This window comes from Equus przewalskii, chromosome 1 (genome assembly GCF_037783145.1).
Source record: "Equus przewalskii isolate Varuska chromosome 1, EquPr2, whole genome shotgun sequence".
NCBI classification, from domain to species: Eukaryota; Metazoa; Chordata; class Mammalia; order Perissodactyla; family Equidae; genus Equus; species Equus przewalskii.
This window is the reverse complement of record NC_091831.1, coordinates 111,735,423-111,741,790: the sequence shown is the minus strand read 5'-3', so window position 1 is coordinate 111,741,790 and position 6,368 is coordinate 111,735,423.

Sequence of the window (6,368 nt, the reverse complement as noted above, 5' to 3'; positions counted from 1 at the left end):
AATGCAAGAGAGTTGTCTCCCAACAAGAGTATTTCCACAGAAAATACTTATCAATTACAAAGGATTAAAGGAGTCACTTTTCAGTGGAGAATCCCAGCTGACAACTTAATCAAACGATTCCTATGCACATCATCAGCAATGGTACAAATCAAAATTATGCATCCATCTGATAGGATGGAATGGGAAAAACACATTCTTTCTGTGTTATCCCTGCCAAACATCATAATCAGATTCTAATCATGAAGAAACCTCAGACAAACCCAGACTGAGGGACATTCTATCGCAGAACTTCCCTGAAATCTTCAGAAGTACCAAAGTCACCAGAGTCCCAGACAACCTGAAGAACTGTTCCAGGCTGAAGGTGACAATAGACATGACAGGGGCCGGCCCTGTGGCAAGTGGTTAAGTTCATGCGCTCCACTTGGGCGGCACAGGGTTTCACCAGTTGGAATCCTGGGCGCGGACATGGCACCACTCATCAGGTCATGCTGAGGCGGCATCCCATGTACCACAACTAGAAGGACCCACAACTAAAATATATATACAACTATGTACTGGGGGACTTGGGGAGGAAAAAGGGAAAACAAAAAAATCTTTAAAAAAAAAAACGGGGCATGCCTGGTGGTGCAGTGGTTAAGTGTGCATGTTCTGCTTTGGCGGCCTGGGGTTCACCGGTTCGCATCGTGGGTGCGGACATGGCACCGCATGGCAAAGCCATGCTGTGGCAGGCGTCCCACATATAAAGTAGAGGAAGATGGGCATGGATGTTAGCTCAGGGCCAGTCTTCTTCAGCAAAAAGAGGAGGACTGGCAGCAGTTAGCTCAGGGCTAATCTTCCTCAAAAAAAAAAAAAAAAAGACATGACAGCCAAATGCCACATGTGATTCTGAACCTGATCCTTTTTCTTAAAAGGATATTTGGGGACAATTGGAAAAAAAATTGAAATCTGAGGATTGTACTAACATTAATTTCATGACTTTCTCTCTTGACCTGTTCATTTGAGATCGAGTAAGGGAACGTTCTCGTTGGTGGGGATTCAGGTGGGAGGTGGGGAGGTGGCTGCATCCAGTGGGTAACTTACCTGCAGTTGGTTCAAGGAAAAGAATTCTTTTTATTGTACTTTCAACTTTTCCTTAAGTTTGTGATGGTTTTAAAATTTTTTAAAAATTCAGTATCATGGTTTATCATTTTTATAAGTATATTTAATACATATTTTATACTTTTTTAGTATACATATGCCTACATGACTGTGGAAAAAAAACATTAAAATGTGTTAACACTGGGTATTTCTCGTGGTAAGACAATTGGTACTTTCCCCTGCCTCTACTAGTCATATTTTCCAAATTTTCACGATGAGCTGGTATTAATTTCATAATATGAAATATACATGTAAAAGGCCAGAGGTTTGCCATTAGCTTTAGAGTCAGGTGCTCCAGTCTCAGCTCGATGAGCAGACCTTCCACAAACTGCATGCTCACGGCCTCTCCAGCCTCCTCGCCCACTCCTCCACACACACCTGCGTTGCAACCACGCTTCATTTCCAGCAGGTTCAACAAATATCCTGTGCTGGTTTGTGCCTCTTTGATCTAGAATAATCTCTCTTTTCTGCCTACCTAACTCTTTCTTCTTAAGCCTCTCTTCAAGTTTTGTTTTCTCACAGAAGATTTTCCAAAAGCCTCCAATTCTGAGAATCCTCTTTCCGGCCGCATTCAACTGTGCATATGCTTCTACTGTAGAGATTACCCTGCTGTCTTAATCATTGCTTTGATTGTTCGTGCTGCCCTCTAGATGCTAAGACAAAAGCAGGCACTCTCTCTCATTGTCTTAACCACACTCGCTCAGTCATTGAAACAAGGTCTGTCCCTAAAAGTGTTTGACGGATGAATGAACTAACATAGTTTTAATTATAAAACTCTGCTGAGGCCACCTAGACATACTAGTTTTGTTTCATTTATTCATTCCTTCATTTAAAAAAAATGTATTGAGCCCCTTTCATGTGCCAAGAAATGAGCTAGGAGGAAAGACATTTCCCTCACCTCAAGGAGCTCACAGTCTGAGAGGTCAGATGAGCTGTTAACAGACAATTAGCAGAGACTGTGGAAAGCGTGTAGAGATGCAGCAACATGGGGCTGTCCTCGGGGTGGGAGACTGAACAAAACAAAACAAGTGCTAAGGATTTGAAAACACTACCAGCTCAACACACTATAGCTTGAAGTGCATAGAAGAAAAGAGCTACCGCTCGTGCCATTTGGATATTTTTCTGTCTTCCTTTGAGCATATTTTCCTTTGTGTCTATATCCTTATGGAGTTGCTTTGAGGCACTAATAAATTAATAAAAACACCAGGAATGCCCTTGACCCAGGTCAGGGAGCCCAACAGTGGCCAGGCCTGGAGCAGATGGCTGGGATGCAGGATATTAGGAGCGTGAAGACCCGGGTTCATCTCAGCTTCACGTCCTGTGAACACGTTATCTCACCTCTGTTTTCCTCAATTTCCAAAACTATAGGAAGAGTCTGTATATCTCCTCTTCCATGTGTATCATAAAACTGATTGTCCTATTTAGACAATGCCTGTGCATTTTAATATCTATAAATACTTTAGCAGGTGCCTACTCAGCCTCCTATGTGGGGCACACTATTAGCTAAGAATTGACAGTATTAGAGGATCTCCATTCTGCTCAAAGAAATAGGTTACCAAAGGAGAATATATATGTATACTTTTTTTCATTTTACATAGCAGACATTAAAACACTTACCAAAAAGCACCAACAATATAAATGGTGTATTAAAATTTTTTTAAGCTAGTGATTTTTTATGTTACACAGCTGCTCTCCTTTGTGGTGGTCATTGTATTTTTATCTTCACTTTGATTACTGCTGCTGGAAACAGCTGTTTCCACAATCCACGAGAGCATATGGTGCATACAGTTATCACGTGATGAAGAATAACCACCATCAGGCATCTTCTCTCACACTGGAGTTTCACTCTCCAGTTGTTCTCTGCATTCTCTCATTAGTTATCCCAGTGCTGGAAAAACAAATCTTCAAGCCAGGTTCCTGATTTCTACACTAATCTATTATTCAATAATAACATTCCTTACAGAGCTGGGTTAATTAAAAGCAAGTACCACAAGAAACCTGTCACTTCAAGTGTCATTTGTCAAAGCAACCTGATGTTCTTTTCTGTCATTTTTGGAACTTTGGTTACCATGACAACCCATAGTCCCTTTTATATATAGCATCACTTATATTCAGTTGGTTTATTTATTTATTTTTTACCATCAGGAATACAAACTGTTTTTTCTTCTTTTAATAACGCTCATAATGTGGTGGAATAATCAGGCATAATGATAGGTTAATCCACAAAGGAGTACTACATGTTAAATGAAAAATTATTATCTTACATCTGTATATTAAAATACTCTGTTTAAAAAATAAAATATCTTAGAAAAATGAGTCCAGGTTTTATCTCCCAGGTACCGGCTCATTAGAAGTCGGTAGCCCTAGGATGTAATTAGTATCCCATAAAATAGCAGACAAAACAATGATGTAGTCAAGGAAAATTCAGGTGTACATAGCAAGCAATATTCAGCTTTAAGCTGGCTCCATCCATTCAGGGCTCATGGAGCTCACTGACCTAGCTCAGGTCTCTTCTGGAGTTCTCTGTGCTTCTCCACACACTTCCCTAGAACTAACACCAGTATGCTCTGAGGACAAAGCCTTCCTAAGACAGACAGGAAAAGTAGCCTTCTGCAGTGTACAGATGACATTCCAGAAGATTCCAAACTACCTGCCAAATAAAGAGAGACTGGGGAGGAAACACCACAGGTGGAGACTATGTCTGGAAACCATGTTGAGCAAGCCAACCTCCACAGCCAGCCCACCCTACATCCACAAGGCAGTTCTCAATTCTCCCCAAGTCTTTCACCTTCCAATCCATCCAGTCTCGTTATTTTCAAGATAATATATGTCTCTTCTCATTTTGCTTCACTTTCTAATTGTAAGCACCTGACCTGAACTGATCTTGTCTTCTTTCTCCCATCCAAGTCCTACTTGCCTGAAACAATCCATGTCCTGTTTCCTTGGTGACTCCTCCTAACACTTCAGCTCTTGGCAAGCTCTTAACTTCTTCTTTAATCTGTTACTCTTAATGCCTCCATACTACTTAGCAACTAAAGCTATGGCTTCCTTTCATTCAGTTCAATAAGTCCTTATTGGGTATCTACTATGTGCCAAGTCTTTTTAAGAGGCACTGTGGTGAAAAACATGAACAAATTCAGGTTTCAGACTTAAGAACTTTCAGCCTAGTGGGGGAAAACTAGTACAAAAACAGTTGATTTCAGTATAATTCAATAAAAAAGAGACATTCACAGCTCAGGCAGAAGTACAAACTATACATAAGAATATCTGGAGTTTCCTGAAAAAAATAATGCCTGAAATGAAACATTAAAGGTGAGGAATATTTTACCAAGCAAAGAAAGAGGACGAACACTCCAGGCAGGGGAACAGCATGGACAAAAGTCCAGAGGCATGGGATATTGGAGGCTGTGCAGGACCACACAACAGGTATGGCTAGACAATAGAAAGAGGGCAGGCAAGTTGGAGACATGAGGAGGAATCATGTGCTAAAGATCCTTGCTTGTCTTGAATAAGAACTTGGGCCTTATTTGGAAAAGAGGAAGGAGCCTTTAAGGGGTTTGGGGCTCGGGAATGACATGTTTCAATTTGTTTTTAGATTAGAATGTTTTATATTCCTGAGTCCTTCAGTGTTTCTTAGTATATTGATATATTAAGCATATTTCTTTTATTTTATAGTATTTGAAAACAGAATTTGCTTTTTAATTTCTTTTATATATATCACACTTTAGAATATATAAAGATAAGAACTCTAGAAATACGAACCTTCTAAAAACCACTCTTTCTGATTTTCTAGGACTTATTGAGATAGCCACAAAAGTAGTGTGCACAAAAGTCATAGATACTAAGGCAGGATGAACTAAAACAGCCTGTCATCAAAAACATCTAATATGGATTAGCCAATACTTTGGTGATTTAGTAAAAGCAGTGCTAATAGGGAAATTTATAGTTGTAAATGCCTACATTAAAAAAGAAGAAAGATCTCAAATCAATGGCTTAAATTTACATCTTAAGGAAATTGAAAAAGAGGAACAAACTAAACCCAAAGCCAACAGAAAGAAGGAAATAATGAGGATTATAGCAGATAAAATTGAAATAGAAAATAGATAAAATCAATAAAACCTAAAGTTGGTTCTTTGAAAACAATCAACAAAATTGGCACAACGCCATGATCATCTCAATAGACACAGAGAAAGCATTTGACAAGAACCAACATCCATTTATGATAAAAACTCTCAAGAAAATGGGTATAGAAAGGAAGTTCTTCAACATAATAAAGGCCATATATGACAAACTCAAGGAAACATCATATTCAATGGGGAAAAACTGAAAGTTATCCCTCTAAGAACAGGAACAGGACAAGGGTGCCCACTCTTGCCACTCTTATTCAACATAGTACTGGGGGTTTTGACCAGAGCAATTAGGCAAGAAAAAGAAATAAAAACTATCCAAATTGCAATGAAGAAGTGAACATCTTGCTGTTTGCAGATGACATGATTTTATATAAAGAAAACCCTAAAGAATCCATCAGAAAACTGTTAGACATAATCAACAACTATAGCAAAGTTGCAGGGTACAAAATCAACTTACAAAAATCAGCTGCATTTCTATACTGTAATAACAAACTAATGGAAAGAGAACTCAAGAATACAATCCCATTTACAATCACAACAAAAAGAATAAAATATCTAGGAATAAATTTAACAAAGGAGATGAAAGATCTATACAATGAAAGCTGTAAGACACTCTTGAAAGAAATTGATGATGATATAAAGAAATGGAAAGATATTCTATGCACATGGATTGGAAGAATAAACTTAGCTAAAATGTCCATATTACCTAAAGCAATCTACAGATTCAATGCAATCCCAATCACAATCCCAATGACATACTTAACAGAAATAGAACGAAGAATCCTAAAATTCATATGGGGCAACAAAAGACCCTGAATAGCTAAATCTTATGAAAAAAAGAACACAGCTGGAGGCATCATAATCCCTGACTTCAAAATATGCTACAAAGCTATCATAATCAAAACAACATGGTACTGGCACAAAAACAGACAAACAGATCAAAGGACAGAATTGACAGCCCAGACATAAAACCACACATCTATGGACAGCTAATCTTCAACAAAGGAGCTAAGAACATACAACAGAGAAAGGAAAGTCTCTTCAATAAATGGTGTTAAGAAAACTGGACAGGCACATGCAAAAGAATGAAAGTAGACTATT